This window comes from Alligator mississippiensis, chromosome 2, assembly GCF_030867095.1.
Source record: "Alligator mississippiensis isolate rAllMis1 chromosome 2, rAllMis1, whole genome shotgun sequence".
In the NCBI taxonomy this organism is placed as follows: domain Eukaryota; kingdom Metazoa; phylum Chordata; order Crocodylia; family Alligatoridae; genus Alligator; species Alligator mississippiensis.
In genome coordinates, this window is record NC_081825.1 from 173,944,548 (window position 1) to 173,966,589 (window position 22,042).

Consider the following 22,042-nt stretch of genomic DNA (forward strand, 5'->3'; position numbering starts at 1 on the left):
GGCTGCAGTCTTCTCCAGAATAAATAAGCCCAGTTCCCTCAGCCTCTTCTCAGAAGTCATGTGCTGCAACCCCCTAATCATTTCTGTTGCCCTTTGCTGGACTCTTTCCAATTTGTCCACATCCTTTTTGTAGTGTGGGGCTCAAAACTGGACATAGGACTCTAGGTGTTTGATCCTAAGTCAAGGACTTTGCACTTATCCTTATTGAATGTCGTGAGATTTCTTTTGGTCCAATCCTCCAATTTCTCTAGGTCTCTCTGAGTGCTAGACATTTATTTTAGTGTATCTAGTACTTCTACACATCTTGGTATCATGTGCAAGCTTTCTGAGGGTTCACTCCATCCCTTCTTCCAGGTCACTGATGAACATATTGAACAAAATCAGCCCCAGGACCAATGGTTGGGGCACTCCACTTGATACCAGCTGCCAACTAGACATTGAGCCAGTGATTACTACCCTTTGAGCCCAATGATCCAGCCAGTTATTTATCCAACTTACAGTCCATTTATCCAACCCATACTTTCTTAGCTTGCTTGTGAGAATATTGTGGGTGACCATATCAAAAGCCTTGCTAAAGTCAAGCTATATCATCTCCACTGCTCTCCCTTCATCCACAGAGCCAGTCATCTTATCATAGAAGGCAATCAGGTTGGTCAGGCATGGTTTGCCCATGCTGACTGTTCCTGATCACCTTCTTCTCCATTAGCAGGGATCCTTGTTTTCTCTAATAATAATAACAAAAAAAAAATCCCTAAGTTTCTGATTTTAAAAATACCCCCAAATCCAGATTTTTCCATGATTAAAATATAAGTGAAATATATATATATAGATAGATATATATTAGTGGAGTTTCATTTTAATCATGGAATAATCTGGATTTGGGGGTATTTTTTAAATCAGAAAATGGGGGTGGGGGGAGGGGGTTATAAAAAAACCCCAGGATCCCTGCTAATCACTTGGAGAAGAAGGTGATCAGGAACAGTCAGCGTGGATTCAACAAGGGCTAATCTATATGTATACATAGATCATAGATATATATTAATGGTGTTTCATTTTAATCATGGAAAAATGTGGATTTTGGGGTGGTGGGAGGGGTTTCCTAGAGAAAACCAATGTCCCTGGTGATTAGAAATAAATTCCTTGAGAACCTGCTTCATGATTTTTCCAGGGACTGAGGTGAGACAGACTTGTCTGTAATTTCCCAGATCCTCTTTCTTCTCTTTCTTAAAGATGGTTGCTACATTTGCTGCTTTACAATCATCTTGGACCTCTGTTAATTGCCATGGGTTTTCAAAGATAATGGCCAGCAGCTCTGCATTCACATCTGCCACATCCCTCAACAACCTCAGGTGAATTGCATCTGGCACCATGGACAGCTACACATCCAAGCTATCTAAATAGCCCCAAACCTTTTTTTTTCATCACCGTTGGCTGCTCATCTCCTCACCAAACTGTGCTGCCAGGTGCAGTCATCTGGGAGGTGAACTTGCTTGTGAGGACTGAGGTAAAAAAGGCATTGAGTACTTCAGCCTTTTCTGCATCAGCTGTCACTAGGTTGCTTCCTTCAGTAAGGGACCCACACTTTCCCTGATCTTGCTTCTTGTTTGTGACATGCTTGTAGAAACCCTTTTTGTTACCCTTCACATCCCTTGCTAGCTTTAACTTCAGTTGTGCTTTGGTCTTCCTGATTTCAACCTTGTATACTGTAGCAATACTCTTGTACTGTTCCCTAGCCATTTGCCTAAGATTACACTTCTTACAAGCTTCCTTTAGGTCTTTTAGTCACCTTCCAATCATGCAAGCTATCCCACCAAGTCTGTGTTATTCCAAACACATTATAGTTCTGGGACTGTGCAATTCCTTTCAGCTCTTCCTGTTTGTTTCCCAGGCTCCATGCATTTGTATACAGACAGCTGAAATAACTAGCTGATTGCCCTACTTTTTCAGGAAGAATGAGAAGGCCTTTTCTGTTGCTTCCTCCTGGTTGTGCTTCCTCCAGGTCACCCATCTCCCCACTTACCTCAGGGGTTTGGTCTTTATCCCACAGCAAACCTAGTTTAAAGCCCTCCTCACTAGGTTAGATAGCCTGTCTGTGGAGATGTTCTTTCCTCTCTCTGTCTGGTGTACCCGATTTCTTCCTAGGAATCCTTCCTGAAACAACAACTTGTGGCTGAAGAAGCCAAAGTCCTCCTGGCAACTCTATCTGTGCAGAACCTGTGTGCTCCAAATCTGTGAAAATCCAAGGTAGGTAGGAACCCAGACACTGGAAACATCATTTCCAAAGCTATGTTGAGGTGGGTGGGGGGTCTTGGAGGTGGCAGTGTAGGGAAGGGTATGCTAGATCCCACCCTTCCCCTCCCATAGCCATGCAGTAAGGTTATTTGCAATTAATTTCAGATCAATTTTAATACTTCCAGTGTCTTATCAAGATATAGTAAAAAGGGTAATAATGAGGGATAAATGATTCCACAGGGGCCAATGGGCATTTAAGAACATAATTTCCCAAGTTACGGCCACAAACTAGCAGAGAACAGATTAGACTGGACATTAGGAAGAACTTCTTCACAGTTAGAGTGGCCAGGGTCTGGAACAGGCTCCCAAGGGAGGTGGTGCTCTCCCCTACCCTGGGGGTCTTCAAGAGGAGGTTGGATATGCATCTAGCTGGGGTCATCTAGACCCAGCACTCTTTTCTGCCTATGTAGGGGGTTGGACTCGTTGATCTATTGAGGTCCCTTCCGACCCTAACATCTATGCATCTATGAAATTTTTTAAAGCTACTTTCTAGAAAATTAAACAATGCTGCCCTCATTCTCTAGTCATATAGCTGGGAAACAAATTTAACACTGCTACACATCACAGTAATATTTGAGCCCCTTCCACATAAAATATATAGTAACTTGGGGGTCCTTCATTGAAGACTTATTCAAATTTCTTGTACTTCTTTCATCTTCAGGGCCAAAACCCTCTTTGTTTTTTGTTTTTTGTTTTTTATTTTGATGTGGGCTCATTGGGCAGAAATAAAATTTCAGTGCAATGAGCTGTGTTCTTATGATGCATTCAGAAAGACCCAGTTATATTTTAAATTTACATCATAAGACATTCCCTCTACTTTCTGGTATATTTTAATTAACAGTGAAAGAATAACAATATTGCCAATTTAAAAGATCACCCCTGACATCTAAATTAGGTCCTACTGTAACAGATGGGGCAATTCAAGCCTTACAGGTATTGTTTTAGGTTTTATACAAACACAGAGAGGCATTACACATGCTGAACAAGTTTTGTGTGATGTTTTGAAGTTACTTTTTCACTCCTCACAAACCAAGTCAGCACCAGAGTCAGTTTTTGGGGGCAGTGGATACAAAGAACGCTGAGATTGTAAAACATGTGGGAAGACTTTCCACAGGCCTAGATGAAGGAGCAAAGATGTACCCACAACTTAGTTAGCCCTATTATAAGGCACCAAGCATGCATTTCCTAATTTCTCCTACCTGTTCCCTTCCACCCACTCTTGGGTGGCAGTTGCTATACTTCATTGGCAGTGCAGTTATTGGAAGTAAAATTTTACACTGGTTATGTTTGTTCCTGAGTATAAAGGATTTGTCCAACTTGAAGTCCAGTTGAAAACAAACAAAAAAAATCAACACATGGAAGCAAGGGGACTTCATCGATTGTTTTATTGCAAATAATTTAACTTAAGCCATAGGTAGAGATGGGAAGAAAACCTAGAATGTGCAAAGTATCATGGAACGTATCAGCCCATACTATCCTTGACCCACAGTGTTACATGTGGCCTTATCCATACTAATCTTCTTTTGGATAAATCTCTCTTTTGTTGCACTGTTACCCAATAGACTAATTCCACTAATGAAGCCATTACTGAAAATGTTTATATAGATACTCATTTTACAAATAGGCAGAAAATGGTCCGAACTAAGCAAAGATAATATCAATGACTGAGAATCCTGGCAGCAGGTCTGTTATCTAATTACCAATATCAGTCTTTCCTGCTGTTGTCCTGGCTAAATATGTCTGTGTAGATTTTATTGATAGGTTCATTTGTTTATTGCAATTAAAATATACCTTTCAAATTTTCAAATGGTCAAGGGGATTTGCTCAATTATTTCCATACCATGAATCTTTGGGAAGGGGGACGGGACGGGACGGGATGGGACGGGACGGGACGACCCTTGATATTTGTAAATGCAAAGATGAAAACTTCATAAAATTAACAACTCTATTAATGATTAATGCTACCACATATTTAATAAAATAAATATAAGAACATAAGACTGAAAAAAGAATGTTGAGACAAGTTTAGACTTTCATTCCTGCCTCTTCTTCTCAGTACTACCCAGTCTACTCCTACTCCTACTTCTCACTTGCCACTATTTGATGGTAACCAGTGTGTATTTAGAGGGAAGCTGCCCTTAAGATTGGGGTGGTCCTTTCCTGGGTCCCTTAGGGCTATTATCATGGCCTCTTTACTCCCACCCTAGCCATTTCCATGCCTTGTTGATGGTTCCCCATCTGCCCCTTTGTAGGGACTGTTCTCCACATATTCTTCCTCTTTCTCTAAACAGAATCAACACTGGCCCCCTCAGGACCCAACCCTTGTCCAGGCTTCAGCCTCTTTGGCATTGGTCCCTTTTTCTGTAACTGAGACTTCTTGGTCAGGTCCACTATTTTGGGCCCTGGTACTCCAGACCTCAGCCCTGAAGCAAGGGGTGGCTGCCTGGTACCCTACTCATGGACACCCCTACCCCTACGGTAGGGCTGTGCAAAGCTTCAGTCGCTGATTTGATTTGGCCGAGATTTGGCCCGATTCGGTGGCTGAATCTCCAAACCCAAATGGAATCAGGAGACCCTTTAATTTCTCTGAATTGAATCAGAACCCTCCGAGTCAATTCAGAGAGATTTGAAGAGACTGGATGATTTGGACATAGATACAGCTTTACATTTTTTTTTCTACATACCTCAAGGTATCAGGTGGCTCGTGAATGCTGAGATGGTGGGGCACATGAAGCGTCCCACAGGAATGTGGGGAGGTCCCCACCATGCTCAGCGGTGGACCCAAAAGTGGACCAGAAGCACTAGAACCCTCTCCCTTCCCCCCGGCTCAGCAACTGGTGCCTCCTGGGTCTGGGGGAGAGCACTTGGTGTCCCCCCATAGCCAATTGCCAAACCAGGGGTTTGTGGGAGGGGTCCCCCGCATGCTCAGCAGTGGACCTGGAAGTGGACCAGAAGTATTTCCAGGTTTGCTGCTGAGCATAAGGGCAGGGGGGGAGGGGGAGGGGCCCTGTGAGACACTCCATCCACCCCACCATTTCAGCATTCATGAGCCATGCCTGGTACCTCAAGGTATGTAGAAAAAACATTTAAAGCTATGTCTGTGGCCGAATTGCTGATTCTCTGAATCAGCATCGAATCTTCAGTTTCAAATTCAGTTCAATCGAATAGGGGCAGTGATCTGGATCAACAAATAGAATCACTGTCCCCCAATTTGGGCTGAATCCTAGTTGAATATTGCCTGTTTTGCACATCCCTACCCCACAGCCACCCCCAGTTCTCTGGAGTGTTTGCTTAATTCCTCAAACAAAGAATCAAAACAAAATAAAAACGGGGTTAATCCTCTTGTTACCAGCTACTCCCACCTTCCAGGCTTGCTTATGGCAAAGGTTGCCGTTTTCTGAAGTCGAGGAAGCTTCCTTCCCCAGCTCCTGGGAGTTCCTCCCACTTCCCATCCTCCCCGGTGTTACCAAATTTGCCCATTACTTTGGGGTGTGCTCATTTATTAGGGATAGTTTCTAGGGTCTTGGTGATTCTGTCAATGTGCTGCTTGTGTTACTATACGGAGCTGTATTTCTCCCTTCTGCAAGCCCTCACCCCCAGTGGAGCTATCTTGCAGGACTCAGTCTCAATGGGACTGGGTTCCTCCAGTCACCAAATCAGTCATACACACACAAACACACACACAAGTTAACGTGATATGCCTGACCTGGCCGGGCTGATCAGCATGGACAGGCTGACACCCTCATATGCCAAGAATCAGTTCATAAGAGCAACAATAAAATGCAGTCAGACACAAGCACACAGGTAAACAGAATCCCTCTGAATCCGGCTGGGTGTCCAGCTGACACCCTCATGGGCCAGCATTCAGTTCATAAGGGCACGTCTGAGTCAAACTGGGTCAATCAGCCTGTACAAGCTGATCCCCTTATGTGTTTCAAACTCAGCACGTCCCAATCTTTGGCCTCTTGATGAGCAGACCCCACGATAATTTGGGCTTCACAGGGATCTTTAGCATAGGTAAAAGAAGCGTTGCTGCAGAGCACAGGAGGAAAGAGAAGCAGAGAAGGAAAAATATACCCAATTACTACCAGTTTGACTATAAAAGTTATTTATTGCTAAGCATATGAAATATATAATAGTACTAGTAGTAATAGACATGCAAAAGAAAAACAAACACAAACAATGACAATACTACCCTGGTTTCACTAAGTATTTGGGGAAACTTAGCTCAAGCTTAACTGATACAGGTCAGGTTCAGAAGTTTATGCCTAGAAAGAAGAGAGAACGCTGGGAATCTCACCGAGTCCACGGTACCCAGGCTGCAAAGCTGACAGGCACAGTCCGTAGCACAATCCTTGAAGAGAGAGACGATCTGTTCTTCCAGCGTCCCAAGAACGACAGGGGATGGTGTCAGCACAGGAGTTTTCTTCTTCTTTCTTTCTTTTTCTTCTTTCTTTCTCCCTCTTTCCTCCTGCTGCTTCTTTTTCTTTCTCTTTCTTCTTTCTTTCTCCCTCTTTTCTCCTGCTTCTTCTTTTTCTTTCTCTTTCTTCTCTTTTTAAGCACACACACTTACAGATTTTTATACCCTCAGTTCAGCTGCTTTGAAGCACCCTCAGTAGTGTAAATCATTGTCTTTTCTATTGACAAGGGGTTATCTGGTTCCATCTCGGATGTAAATGAGACCTAGGGCAGTTGTTTCACTCTTATCACCCTTATCTGGAGAGTTTTAGGTGCGTCTCTCACTGCATCTTAATCAGTTTCGTTTAGGGGGGGGGGGGGGGGAGTCCTTTGTGAGTCAGACAGACTGCATCCTGTGCCAGGGTTGCCCAAGAATACAGAGCTGAGGTGTAACACCGGCTAGAACTTTCCTCCCTCCCAACTCAGTGCCTGGGCTCATATCCCTAAACCCTGGCCTCATTTGTCACATGGATGTTGCTCGTAGGCAGAAAGAGCTGTCCAGAAGTCCCTACTTAGCTCAATAGGCTGCTTGACTCCCTCTGTTTTGCAACCTTTCCCAGCTCTTTAGTTGCTTCTGGCCTTTAGCGCTAAGTCTCTTTTGAGCTTCCTGCTGCATTCCATTTGCCCTGCAAGTCCCAAAAGTTTGATGCCAGGGAGGGGTGTAATCCCCTTTCTTTTCTCTCTGTTGTGTGTAGGTAACAGGGTTTGGGTTCCCTGTTATAGGCAATTCCCATATATGGAAAATGCTTACATATTATATGATATCCCTTGAATTACACATGGAAATATAAACTATAATGCAATCATTGAAAACTATAGACTCCAGCCCTGATTCTACAAGTTTACAGATATGCCAAACTTTCCACACTGTATTTCATTTTTTTGTAATTGTGCATGTGGCTTAAGAAAGTTGTCAGATCCTGGGTGTAGCAGCTCTGAGGGCTATCAGGGAACTGACTAGAGCACATATATTGAAGATTAGAATAAAATAAAAAAAATGCAGAAGCTGACTCAGATGTGTAACAAAATTTCACTTTCAAAGACAAACAAAACCTTATAATTTCTATATTAGCAAATTATGAACCTGTGAATAGGGGCTTAAATAGAAACATTCTTATTACTGTTGTAGGAATGGTGCCTAGGAATCTACATCGTGGTTCAGGACCATATTTTGCTAGGTTCTTTATGAACACGGTTTAGGACTATAATTGTTACTAGAAGCTGTCATCATTTTCAACGTATGCCAGAAGATATGTTTTCTCCTTCCCTCTGAAAATTCCTTGTCTCCACAGACTTTTCTGTTTCAAATCCTGGCATGCTTGTGTAGTGCCTTCCTCAGGGCATCCTTTACCTCCTTGTTCCTCAGGCTGTAGATCATGGGATTCAGCATGGGAATTATGACCATGTAGAACACTGAGGCCACTTTGTCTTTGTCCTGTGTATGACTGGAACTGGGTCTTAAATAGATGAAGAGGAGGGCCCCATAGAACACAGTGACAGCCATTAGGTGGGAGGTGCAGGTGGAAAAAGCTTTGCGCCTACCCTCAGAAGAATGGATCCTCAGCAGGGAGGAGAGAATGTAGAAGTAAGAGAGGAAGATGGTGAGACAAGAACAGATACCAAGCAGGCAAGCTGAGGCAAAGACGACAATCTCATTAACTTGCTTCAAGAGGGGTGTGATGTCACAGAACAAGTTATTGATGGCATTGGAACCACAGAAGGGTAGCTGAAATGTGGAGATTGTCTGTGTGACTGAGTTCAGGAAGCTACCTCCATAGGAGACAGACACTAGACAAATACACATCCTGCGAGACATGACAACAGTGTACAGCAGTGGTTTGCAGATGGCCACATATAGGTCATAGGCCATCACAGACAGCAGGAAGCACTCTGTTCCTGCCAGACCAGCATAAAAGCAAAATTGCATTGCACACCCAGTAAAAGAAATGACTTTGCTCTCTGCTAGGAAATTCACCATCATTTTGGGTCATTTTGGGACAACAGAAGAATAGCAGGCATCAACAAAGGCCAAGTGGCAGAGAAAAAAGTACATGGGTGTATGGAGTTAAAAGTTGCTCTTGATTAACACAATCATCCCAAGATTCCCCATCAGAGTGATAACATAGATCACAAGGAATACTGTGAAAAGGATGACCTGCATCTCTGGATGACCTGTGAACCCCTTAAGAACAAATTCTGTCACCAGGCTGTGATTTCTTCCATCCCTGTCAGCTTCTGATTGGAGAAGGAGGAATGCAAATAATAGGAGAGATGTCACACAAGTGACTGCAGATTATGACCAATTAAATTCCATGCGTTTAGGGACAGAAAGTAGACATTCCTGTAAAATAACCATCAGGAAGCAAAGTTTAGCATATAAAATAGGACACAGAACAAGGAAGGGCATTCTGAGTCACCAAATATTGATCCATTTCATCTCAGTCAACCATATTATATAATCTCCATCACAAATTTATCAATCCCTACTTTAAAACCTATAATGTTGCCTCCCCACCATTAATCCTGCTGGAAGGCTGTTCCTGAATCTTACTTCTCTAATGGTTAAAAACTTCTTCTCATTTACAGCCTAAATCAATTGTCACCTTAAATCCTTTGGTTCTTGAGCCATCCTTGCCCTTTAGATTAACTATAGCTCATTCTGGTTCTATTTCTGCACTGGCTGACAATTGTCTATATTAATTTCAGGGTTGTCACTCCTTTATCTTTACACAACTACTACCAATGTACATATACAAACATAAACATAAACATATTCTCTTATATTCTCACATACATATGTGCATACACATCCTTACATATTTTAATATTAGAAAAGCCTTTGTCTGTTTGTCTGCCTGTCTATTTGTCTGTCCATAACGCTTTATTTGCACTCTGATTGGTAGGATGGAACTGAGCCCCCCACACCATGACATCAGGCCTGTGGGGCTCTCACCAGCTCTATGGGGAGCCTTGTGGGCCATGGTTCTGCATGCCAAATTGAGTGTGCAAGGTGGCATAGAGTCAATCCCAGCAAAAAAGGCCTTGGCAGCAGTAGCACAAGCTTCAAAGCCCAAACCCAGTATGTGGGACAGGAAGGAGATGATGCAGGTCCTGAGGTCCCAGTCCCAGCACATGAGGGTAGAACAGGGCTAAGACCCAGTGCAAAGCCAACTGAGGCCATGAAGGATCCAATTCTGTTACATGGGGTCAGATACAGCCCACAGACTGATCCCATGCCGCTCCTGTGGCCCATGAGGCCAAAAAAGTTTGAGTCCCTCTGTTCTGCATTTCTACAGAAATTCAGTAGAGGTAGTGGGCACTTTTGGTCTTTGAAAAAAAATATAGAGAAAAAATATGTATGTTGGCTGAAAACTCACTCTGCACAGTTGTCATCATGAGGTTCAGTGAGACTTCCTAGCAAATGTTCTCCATTGAAAAATGAGTTGCTCGCCCTGCAACTCTGTTTAGGTCCATTATTTTTGTGTGTTTACATCATACTCACGATTATCATCATCATCATCTTCAGCAGCAGCACATGTATGTATGTACCTGCATTAGTTTGGCTTTATTAATTTTTTTTTTTGGGGGGGGGGGGAGGTGGTGGGTTTTAAAAAACACTGCTTCATTTTGGGGCAAATTAAACCCCTGTGTCATGCATACACCCCACTGACATACCTGTCTCTCTGGTGGGGAGGGTAAAGCGAGCTGCCGGTGGGCAGAGGGGTCCCTGGGTTGCAGGGGGCGGTGGCAGTTCTCTCCACAGCACCTGCACCCTCTGCCCCCTCCCCAGGCAGCACTTGCCCGCAAACACCCAGCTCAGGCAGTCCTGGGGGCACCGTAGCTGTGGAGGGAAGCACCAGGCTTCTGTGCAGCTCAGGCAGGTAGGCAGGTTCCTGGGAGGTGGGGAGAGATCAGGCTCACTGCTTTTCTTGGGTGGAGCTGCTTTCCCAGGCTGCTGTCAGGCTGTCTGCAGGGCTTCCTAAAGGAGTTTTAGTTTGCTTGAAGGAGTTTTAGTTTGCTGTGCCCCAAGTCATTTAAGGTGCATTACACCACCAAATTTCCTGTAGTGGCTGGAATTAATGCACAATATGCCGCCGAGGCATGCAAACACTGACACTATTAAAGCGGTGCAAAAGCATTTAGCCTGCTTTAAAACGTCATGCAAACAAATCTCTCGTTTCATCTACACATGACCTAGAATCAGTGTACCTCAGAGCAAGTCCACAGTGCAAATATGAGGTTTTTACATGGTCACCTTTTCTTCATCTTCTTCTTTGGTATAATTGGAGTGAAAAGAGTTTTTTTTCCTGTATATTAGGAACAGAAAATTGAAGTCTTTAATAAGAGTCTTTCACTTCTTGACATATTCTCTTCTCCACATGAAGTGAAATAAGGGGTCAGAATACTTTCTGCTCCTTTTCATGTGGGCTGACAAGTATCATAGTAGTTTCTTTCTCTCTACTGTAAAGTTCCAGGAGGCAGATTTTATTCCAAAACTGAATTTCTGGACTTTCCTTAGTGCTCTCTATCATAAAATGTCTAAACCTATTTCCTTGGATATTCAACTGAAAAATTATTAATCTGTCACCTCCTGGGCAGTGTTCCCTAGTGGTCAGAGATCTAGCCAAGGGCTCAGGACACCTAAGTTCTATTTCTGACTCTTTTGCCATGGTGCTGAGTGTCTTTGCACAACTCACTTTTTTGTCCTATATCTGTTTTCCCCAAATGCACAACATGTGGAAAATGATTTTGTCCTCTTTTGTAAAGCTCTTTGATGAAAAAACAGTAAGAGCCAGATATAATACAAATATTAATATTATTAATAGTGACCACAGTAATAATTAAGATGATGATGTAGCAGCTGCTCATGGACAAAAATAGTATCATAATTTGAATCTTGGCTATAAGAATCATCAGACTACTATAGAAAATTTGACTGAAATATGTTAATAATGAAAATATGTTTCTGTAGGTTCAAAGAGACTCAGAAGCAGGCAATCTTTTCATATGTTTTTCCTTTCACTTATATTGTTGCCTTGGGTGGGTCACTTCACCTTTCTTTATCTCAGTTCCTTCACCTGTAAAAATAAGTTACTGGCAATTACCTCCCTCCATGTAAGGTTAGGTTTTGACTATTCCAGAAACTTGCAGAGGGACTTTTCAAGCTGCTTCACTGCAGTGCTGCTCTTCAGCCTGGTATTTACTTCATTTTATCTCCATACTCAGAAACATCACACCTACCTGAAAAGGACAGAATTGCCTTTATCCTTCTTCCAGAAAATGTTGTTGTAGAGGCTGCATCATATTTTATATCAGTGGTGCTTTAACACCTGGGATGTGGTCCCACAAGAATCCACAAGTGATTGAAGTGCTAGCAATTAAAATGATTTTCAGGTCACTACAGTAGGAAAACAAAATTTGCTATGCTGTTGCCGTGTGAATCCTCAGGGAAGGTTCCCACTTTCTTTAAGTGTCATTAATAATAGGTTGTGATTTAGAAAACCATCTGGAATGTTGGTCAACCTTCCCTGGAATGTGAGTGTATTGCCCAGAAACAGGCATTTACATTTTGTCAAAATGAGGAAAGTACCAGGTCTTCACACTTAAGGTATCAGTACTGTGACAGGAACTCCTTTGGGAACCAAGGACCATCATAAACTTTGCTATCTCCCACTGCAAATGAGGAAAGCACTCTTTTAACATGCAAGAGTGCATCCATCTGAAATAAATCATATTGAATCACTACCTACCACAGCCCAAACAATTGCCCCCCTTACCTCACCAAGGGAAAGGATGCAGGGCTGGGAGAGGGGAGGGGAGGGGAGGGGGGGGGGTGAGGACGACAGCTCTGAGAGAAACTGGTCTTTTTTATTTTATTTTATTTTTTTCAGAAGGCAACTTATATTCTTACAGTCAGGAGGATACACTAAGAGGATCCCTGCGGAATTACACAAAAACACAATATTTTCTCACATACCAAAAGTCCCTAAATAAAGCATACACCTTGTTTTTGGATGGCAGAATGTAAAAGATTGTTTTTGAGTCATGGCTGACTATATGACATGTAACAAATCTTCCTGGAGTGCATCTGCAGTTGCTATTAATGAGATTTAGGTTCACTGTACAGTAAATTACTGCACAGTAAGCCAGCCCTGGAAACACATCTACGCATGCACCCTCTGGGCACACCTACATGAGACACTAACTGTGCAGTAACCTAATAATACTGCGCAGTCACAAGTCACAGCATAAACAGTGCTAATATGCTACCACTCAGTATTATCAGGCTACTGCACATTAGCATCACTAAAAAAGGTGTTTGCCAGTGCTTCTGTGCAGTAACTCTCATTACTGTGCAATAATTTAATACTTGATTGGACAAGTACTAAATTTAATGTACAGTAACCACTGCACACTAATGAACATGTAGGCACATCCAGTTGGGAACAGATTTGCTCTTTATAAAATTAAGCAGATTCAGGCCTTCTCCCCTACAGTAGCCAGGGGGAGCTGCAGGCTGCCTGGGTGCCAGAGGGTCCGGAGGGCCGGGGTGGGAGGGGGGGCGGTCAGGATCAGTCTGGCATAGTCAGCCTGACAGGAATCTGTAGGAAAAAGACAATCTTAGCCTGGTAGGGGTCTCACTCTGGCGGTCATCTTCACAGGGGAAGGCTCAGGCTGGCAAGGGTCTCCAGTGGCTCCTGCACCTCCTCCCAGGCCCACTGGGTAGTTTGGCACAGGGGCAAGGGCATCTGCTGGGAGGGGGGCATGGAGCCAGGACTGGGACCAGCACCAGGGCCAGGGGTGGGACCAGTGCCAGGGGACAGCTGGGGTTGGGGCTAGGGCTGGGTGTTGGCCTGCCAGGGGGCAGGTGGGGCCAGGGTTGGGGCCTGGGCAGCAGGTGGAAAGAAAGTGACTTCCAGAGCTTTCATGGTGTCCAGCAACCAGTAGTCCTCTCCCGTAGCCTCCCTGCCCAGAACATCATGGTAGCCTGCTGCTCCTGGGCCTCTATCACCATTTTCAGGAGGGCAAGGTGCCTTTCCTCAATGGTGAGGAGCTGGTCCCTGGTGGTGTGATACTCCCAGTCTCTCTCCCACTCCAGCACCACATCTTTGGCTCATCAGGCCCATGAGTTTGACACCTTGGCCTCTGCTGGTCCAGCATTAGGGTTCTTGCCTGGGCCTGGGTGTGCTACTGGAAGAGGAAGTGCACAGACCCTACCTGTGTGGCCCCTGACTCCAGGTGTGCATCCCAGGGGCCAGTGGGTGAGGTGGCGCCAGCACAGGTGGCTGTGGTACATCCTCCTCCCAGTCCTCCTCCCTTTGTGGGGCTTACCAGATGGGCATGGCAGATGGTTCTGGCAATCAAACTCCAGTCCTTGTGGCAGCAAGGTGGTCTGGCTGCCTGCAGGGTCCTGGGGTGTGGAGGCCTAGTACCTGGCTGTACAGGCAGTGGGCCCCTCCAGGGAGGATCTGGGGCTGGCCATGGGTGGGGCCATCTCCTGCCTGTCCTCTCTACTGTGGGTTCACACCCAAAGTTGCCAGGGCAGGTGTTGGTCTAGGCTGCCCATGATGGAAGATGAGGCTGATGGCAGAGAGTGTGCCAGTTCCTGCTGCTGCTGGCTCAAGGGCCCCTTCTCTGAATAGTCTTCATTAGGGCTGGCCTACATCACAGGCTCTGGCAGCCCACATTGTCTGTGGCCTGGGAGCCAGGATGCAGTCCAGCTCCCGCGTGCAGGACATGGCCCTGTGGGCAACCCTGGACCAATGGTTATGGTCCATGATGAGAACCAACTGACCCACCAGGGCCTTCACCTTTATGTGACACTACCACCTGGGCTGATCATGACCATGCTCCTGCATGAGAGTCCCTATATCCTTGTAAATGTGGGCGTTTGCCTAGGTGGCCCAGCCAGACTGCCTCTAAACTTTAGCCTCACCCCAGAAAGCTATGAGGTCAGTGGTCTCATCTGCCACCTAGTTTGTGCCCCAGACTGATCTTCCCAGGGTTGGTGATGTGGCCATGGAAGGTGCTGGCTCCAGCAGGGACTCAGAGTGCCATCAGGTCTTCGCATGTACCCACAGCAGAGGGGCATGATGCCTGGAGATCAGGCAGCTGCAAGCATAGGCTCTGGGGGTCAGGCCATGAGCCTGAAGGGCTGCTGCAGCCAAGAAGTGCCTGAAGCACAGGGACAGAGGGCTCAGGGGCCAGGAAGTAGCTGACAGAGGCTTGCCTGCCACACAAGCACACAGTGCCCAGGGACAGGCAGTAGTTGGAGCAGGCCCTGAAGGTCAGTCCAGGGATCTGGAGGCCATCCAGAAACTGCTGAAGAGCTGTTTCTGTCATGTGGTTGGAGGGGCTACCAGCCACACTGCTTTGCCCCAGACTGGTCTAGTTAATCAAGAGACAATCTGCTCCTTGTCAGCATCTACACATGCACTACTGCACAGTAGCTAATGTTCAGTAAATCTATTACCTGTATTTACAGGTAGTAAAAAACTGCACATTAGCCTATTTTACTGTGCAGTAGCTGCTCCACATGGTTACATAGTGATGCTTTACTGTACAGTAGATTAGTCTACTGTGTAGTAAAGTGTGCCATGTAGATGCACCCCTGGAAATACAGAGAATATAGGAATTAAGAGGAATTAAGGGGTCCGAGTAAGGCAGCAGGAACATCTTGGTATAGCAGAACACCAACAAGTCTAGGTCCCAGACCCTTGCAAGGCCAGTAGCAAGATTGTTCCCGGACGTAAGTGTATGCATCTGTACTCAGTGACTAACCCATATTGACAAGCAATGTGCGCAGGTGATGCGTGATGGCATCGATCCATTGTCTCCCTAGTTGTTGGGCATCGCATGGAGTCAGGGTTTAGCAGAAATGTGATTAATAAATCCTATAAACTGACTTTTATTTAAAATTTGAACTGTTCTTGCATATGAGCTCTTCAGAACAATGATTATAATAGCAAAAAAAGCATCATAGACTAGTTATACAGCTTCCTTAAAGATGTATGTCCTCTGCAACTATTTGCAAGAGCTTTGGAAGAAATTCAAATTCACATATTAGAGCTTGTACATTTTTTTCTTTAAAAAACATGGTTTTGACTGAAATGAAAAGTGATTCCAAAAACATTTGTCTCCTGCATTTAGGGTTAGGTTAGATTTTAGAATGAAATAATTTTGATGGCACCCTTCTCATGTTCATGTGCCTGTTGGAGGGAGGAGTTTTGCAGTTGTGCTAATCTTAGATCATGGCTTAAATAAATTTCCCTCTCTGCCATTTTCTAATGTTTTTTTTTTTTTTCCCCCCAGGACATGACTGTGTGCATCTATAAGGTTATTCCACTTTTTCTGGGAACAAGCTAGCAAGGTTTATTGTTCTCTGGCAGAGGAACAGAAATATTGTACAGCTTGGAAAGCTGCTTTGTGTAAATGACTGTTCTGTGTCTGTTTTGATCTGGGTCAAACCCTGGGAGAATCAGACCAGTGTCAAATGAAACATCTGTTTACAACCTTAAAGTAATATCTATATGATAGGTGGGGGGTTAACTTTTTGGATCAAATGTCAGCTCAGAGGGCTTTGTTCAAGTTACACAAGTTCATATACTGAAGTACTGTGGCATCTCCTCACCTGACTGGCTTTCAAAACTCTCATTTGTAGGATAATTTATTTAAACCCCATAAATCTCCCCATTATGAAACAAGATTCCTTCCCCTCAGGGCACATTCTTTCTTTCCAGACAGATTTACTGGTCAATTTATCCACTTATATATTTTAACCAGATAATAAAGCCCAGATTAATGTTTTATATTGTTTCCCAAATTAATATTCCTACTGATGCCTTTCCTAAAGGCCTCCTTCACCTCCTTGTTCCTCAGGCTGTAGATCAGGGGGTTCAGCATGGGGATCACCACCGTGTAGAACACTGAAGCCACCTTGTTGTGTTCAAGGGAATCAAGGGTCGATGGGCGCAAGTATGTAAACAAAGCAGTCCCATAGAATATGGTGACAGCTGTTAGATGGGAGGCACATGTGGAGAAGGCTTTGCTTCTGTGCTCAGCAGAATGGATCTGTAGGATCGTGTAGAGGATGTAAGCATAGGAGATGAAGATTTCCAGGGAAGTGGATAAGCCAATGAGAGTGGCAAAAACAAACAGCATGATCTCATTGATGTGGGTGTCAGTGCAGGAGAGCTTGAGGAGAGGGTGGATATCACAAAAGAAATGTTGGATCTTGTTAGAGCCACAGAATGATAAACTAAAGGTGCAGCTAACTTGTACAATGGCACTGGTGAGGGCAGCTATGTAGGAACCAGTTACAAGCCTCAAGCAAACCATGTGGGACATCACTGTACTATAAAGCAGGGGATAACATACAGCCATGTAGCGATCATAGGCCATCACTGCCAACATGATGGCCTCCACAGTCACAAACTCTGCACAGAGAAACATCTGCACCATGCATCCAGAGAAAGAAATGCTCTTCCCATCAGAGTAGAAGGTTGCCAGCATTTTGGGGGTGATGGTGGAAGTGCAGCAAATATCAACAAAGGACAAGTGGCTGAGAAAAAAGTACATGGGGGTGTGCAGCTGGGAGTTGGCCCTGATCAAAATGATCATTCCAAGGTTTCCCATCAAACTGACATCATAAAGAAGGTCACCCGTAGTTTTGGATGATCCATTAATCCCAGCAGGATGAACTCTGTCACCTCAGAATAATTTCCTTCAGCCATTCTAAGAAGAAATTTACCTAGTAGGGAAGACAAAGCCAACATAAATCACCAACAAACATGAAATGTTGAAATAGCTTCACCTAGTCTCAGAGAATGCTCTGTGTTAACTATGTTCACTCCAAAACCCATCTGATGATACAGGTGTGATAAAAATAGCACATAATACTTTGTTAAAATTGTGCATTGACATAGCTATGGGATAGTGTATGAATACCAGTGGATTTCTGTATGAGTACTAGTGGATTTTCATGAACAGGTCAAGCAGGAAGCAGGAAGTTCTTTAAAAAAGTCATTGTCAGCTTTGTTGTTGCCAGCTATTGATTGTCAGGGCATATGCTAGATCTACAACTGACATTCCTATGCCCAGAGCCACCCCCTCCCTCTCTCGTTTCCGTACACACATGAGTTGCCAAGGAATAAGGCTAGAATTATTTGATCTGATAACTATCCCCACCAACTTTATCAAACTATGTATGAAAGAACCTCCCCCAGTGGATACAAAGAACAATTGACCACCATCCTCCTTAAAACAAGCTTTTACACACTATAAAGCAGCTTATCATGTCCTCACTCAGTCTTCTGTATTCTAGACTAAACAACGCCAGCCATGAATCCTTCCTCACAAATTGTGTTCTCTAGACCTTTTTTTTTTTTTTTTTTTTGCAACTATTTAGTTGGTCTAACAAAAGATATCACCTCCACCAAAAGTTCTGAATACTTTTTCCTGCAGACCAACATAGCTAAAGCCTGTATTCTCTAGACCTACTATAATTCTTGTTGGTCTCCTTTAAATTCTTTCTAATTTGTCTACATCCTTCGTAAAGTATAGTGCCTAAGACAACATAATACGCTAGCTGAGGCTTTATCACTAACACATAGAAGCAATTGCTACCTCCTGGCCATGTCTACATGAGACACTACTGTGCAGTGGTTACTGCACATTTATTTACTACTTGAATAAACAAGTAGTAAATAAATACACAGTAACCTGAGTTGCTGCACAGTAGTATTGGGGGAACACCTTTTTTGTGGTGCCACTGCACAGTAGCCTAATACTACTGCACAGTAGCATTGCATCACAGTTTTTGCCACATGACACTACTGAACAGTAATATCAGGTTACTGCACAGTTAGTGGCTTGTATAGATGCACCCCCTATGTCTTACAGAAGAGATTTGCCTATGTTGTTGCAACAGCATCACACTGTTCTGCTTTAGCTCTCAGGTGGTCCTTTCCCTATGTACCACTGCCTAGCCAGCCATTCCTCTTTTTCTGTTTCTGCATTTGATTTTTCCTTCCTAGGTATAGTTTTACACTTGCATTTATCAAATTTTATCTCATAGATTTTCAACAATAGCTGAAATTTATCAAGATCATTTACAGTTCTGACTCTGTTCTCCTAGCTTTGTCTGTTTCTATCATCTGATGAACTAATAAATATATTGAATAAAATCAGGAGAGAAATCTAGGAGATCACTCTAAAACACAGAATCATAGAATTACAGATCATTAGGGTTGGAAGGGACCTTAGAAGGCCATGTAGTCTAGAGACAACACCCTTCCATTTTGACAGAAAACCAAAGATGATAACTCTTGAGAAAGGTTTTTTAAACAGCCGTGTGCCCACCTTACTGTGTCTTCATCCAGACCATATTTCTTTAGTTTTCAAATGAAAATTTTAAAAGAGACAGTGTCAAAAGCCTTACTGAAGTCATGCTGTAATACAGTGGGGCCCAGTTTTGGTCTTATAGACCACATAAATGGCTCAGGGTAAGTCCATGAGCCAGATTGGACCTTCGGTGACCCCATATGCTGGGATTGGGCTCTGAGGGCCCCACACTACCTCCTCCCAGACTCTACCTGGATGAGATTGGGCTCCAGGGTCACTGCATTTCTCTCACCTGGCCAGGATTGGGCTCCAAGGCCCCATGTTGGAATTGGGCTCAGCACCGCCCTGTGTACCTGATGTAGCATGAAGGGCCATGGCCTGAGGACCTCCCCACAGATCAAAATCTGGCCTATAGGCTGGGGGCTGAGCACCCCTGCTATAATCCATTTACTGATTCTTCTTCATCCCTGAATCCCATTACCCTTTCAGAGAAAAACAAAAACTTAGGTGGGCTTGATATGACTAGCATTTTCTTGACAAATCCATGATGGCTCTTTTTATAACCTATTTCCTAGTATCTTTTTGGGAATTGATGTTAAACAAATTGGTGTGTAATGACCTAGTTCCCTATTTTCTTCCCTTTTTAAATATAATAATTTTATTTGTCTTTCCAAAGTCCTTTGGAACTTCCCTTGTCCTGTATGAGTTCTCAAAGATAATCACTAATTCAGTAGCTCTTAACCTTAGCTCTTAACCAGTAGCTCAAGGCATCTCTCAAAACATGCCAGCTTTTAGTTTTCACTCACTTTTTGACTTAAGAAAAATAATAGAGCAATTATTCTGTTGCAAACAGCTCAGAGAACCCACGACAGGTCAGAATTTTTTTAACACCATGGAAGCATCTACACATGAGATTAATGCTCACAAATAAACTCCAGGGCTTATTGCTCCAGTGTTTATTTGTGCACACCACATGGAGCCTAGTTGGAGAATCCCAGGTTGACAGGAGATCTGGGGGTCAGCCTGCCATCCCAGGTTGCTCCAAATGGGCTCCGCATGTTGCAGCTATTTGAGACACAAGGGTGCTTCAACATGTTGGCTGCCTGCTGACTGGCCCTACACTGGGTGAGGTGGGTTAGGTGGGTGAGGTGGCAAAGGCACAGGTGGTTGTGCTCCAGCTAGCCTGGACAGCATCATACGTATGTGCAGCTGTGCACAGAAAAAAACCTCCATAGCAGGGTAGTACTTTTATTTTACAAAAACTATTCTTCTGTGGAGTTAATTAGTTTTCTGTGCCCTAATAGAGACACCTGTGTAGACACTGAGATGTTTACTGAACACTTAATTAGTCAGCTGTGCAGTAAGTGTCTCATGTAGAATGTGTCCCATGAATTCTTACTTTAAATCATGGGGTTTATCTTATGAATATCTAGTTCAACTACCTCTTAAATAATCTAGTGTGATTTTCATTAAGCATCGATGACTAAAATATCTAACTTATCTTTTAACCTACACTTTATTTATTCATCTCTTTGTTGAAATTAACAGCATCACATATCTGGTCAAAACTACCCTTTTTTTTAAAGAGCAAAGTAAAGAGACATTGAGTATGATTTCATTCACTGCAGCCATCATGCATTATATGCTTTCTTCCCCTGTTAAGCAATGGGTATATACTTCCCTTGATCTTCCTCCCACTATTCATGTCTTATATATAGGACTTTTCCTTTCCACCTTTCATAATCTTGCTTTTGCTTTACCTTGCTTTTGCTCATCCATAGCTTTATCTCTTTGTTTCCACTTTTTGTGTACAATACTTTTTTTCAGTTTTTCAGAGCATTTAAGAACTTCTGATATGGCTACAATGGACTCTTCAAGTTCCTATCTTTCTTCCATATCTGAATAGTTCAGCATTGTTTTGTTCTAAAAATATTTTAGTCCAGAAATTGTGACTATTGAAGTAGAGGTAAATGTGGTAAAGGGGAAGACAAATTTAACTAGATTGGGATCAACATAAGCATAATAAACATGAAATGAGTGAGTTTTCTTTTTATTCTTTATTAATTTGTTTAATAAATTGCTTTGATTTCTTTCTATAACTGAATGCTCTTAAATAAAAAGATGTTACAGTCTGTTATGGAAGTGAAAAAAGAAGGGAAAAAAAGAACAGCGTAAGATCTAGTGAAAAAAATGTAAGGGAGAGATGTTTCCTTAACTTTTCTGTGTATGTTTGTAGTGTGATGACAAGAAGATCAGAGTATAATAAACAAATTCAATGAAGCAAGAAAAGGAATTACTTACCACCCTGGAAAAAGGTTGGAGTAGGAGGAAGAATTTAAAGTTTTCATGAATGCATTTGGAGAAAGTTCTGTAACAGGACAGAGGGACAGACAGCCTATGAGATGTGGCTGAGTTGCCATCACTGGAGAGACTCCATAGCACATTGAAGGGAACTTTAGTGGAATAGGAAGCTGCAGAGGAAGGAAAGACATCTGTTCAGCAAAGCACATTGTTAGAAAAAACACTAAGCACAGTGGTATAAAGGACTGTATCTGGTTCCTGTTGTCTATCACTCTGTAAAAATGAACATACAAAATGCTGAAGTTACTGAAAATTTCTAATGAGTCCAAATTTCCAGATAGCCTGAAGTCTGAAATTCACCACAATCAAGTACATTCATTTCCAGAATCTAGTAAAATGTCTTTGGCTTTTTGAGTTTACTATAGTTGGCTTTCTGGATGGGCAGACTTTGACCATATGCTGTACAGACTAAGAAGAGATATTTGGGCTTTTAACATGGAGCATTTTATGTCTAGTTATTGATATTTATCTGAGAGATCTGTAGTGGAGCAGAAGGTCCCTGAGCTCATTATTTTTATTTTCCTCAAATGAATCATATCACTGCTGAGTCCAAAGTTCTACAAATCTTGAAATGTAATTAAAAGATACT

At 43.2% G+C, this 22,042-nt stretch overlaps 1 pseudogene; it reads right to left on the bottom strand.

Moving 5' to 3' along the window:
• Window positions 1–15,662: 15,662 nt before the first annotated feature.
• Window positions 15,663–17,491, bottom strand: LOC132248659 (olfactory receptor 5G9-like; annotated as a pseudogene).
• Window positions 17,492–22,042: the final 4,551 nt, after the last annotated feature.